The sequence below is a fragment of the Oncorhynchus masou genome, chromosome 12 (assembly GCF_036934945.1).
Source record: "Oncorhynchus masou masou isolate Uvic2021 chromosome 12, UVic_Omas_1.1, whole genome shotgun sequence".
In the NCBI taxonomy this organism is placed as follows: domain Eukaryota; kingdom Metazoa; phylum Chordata; class Actinopteri; order Salmoniformes; family Salmonidae; genus Oncorhynchus; species Oncorhynchus masou.
Window position 1 is genome coordinate 8,862,150 of NC_088223.1, and position 898 is coordinate 8,863,047.

The window sequence follows — 898 nt, forward strand, 5'->3', positions numbered from 1 at the left end:
TGATGAGATAACATTATAACACTACTGTATGGATACCTGCTATGTTGATGAGATAACATTATAACACAACTGTATGGATACCTGCTATGTTGATGAGATAACATTATAACACTACTGTATGGATACCTGCTATGTTGATGAGATAACATTATAACACTACTGTATATGTTGTAAATACCTGCTATGTTGATGAGATAACATTATAACACTACTGTATGGATACCTGCTATGTTGATGAGATAACATTATAACACTACTGTATGGATACCTGCTATGTTGATGTGATAACATTATAACACTACTGTATGGATACCTGCTATGTTGATGAGATAACATTATAACACTGCTGTATGGATACCTGCTATGTTGATGAGATAACATTATAACACTACTGTATGGATACCTGCTATGTTGATGAGATAACATTATAACACTACTGTATGGATACCTGCTATGTTGATGAGATAACATTATAACACTACTGTATGGATACCTGCTATGTTGATGAGATAACATTATAACACTACTGTATGGATACCTGCTATGTTGATGAGATAACATTATAACACTACTGTATGGATACCTGCTATGTTGATGAGATAACATTATAACACTGCTGTATGGATACCTGCTATGTTGATGAGATAACATTATAACACTACTGTATGGATACCTGCTATGTTGATGAGATAACATTATAACACTACTGTATGGATACCTGCTATGTTGATGAGATAACATTATAACACTACTGTATGGATACCTGCTATGTTGATGAGATAACATTATAACACTACTGTATGGATACCTGCTATGTTGATGAGATAACATTATAACACTACTGTATGGATACCTGCTATGTTGATGAGATAACATTATAACACTACTGTATGGATAC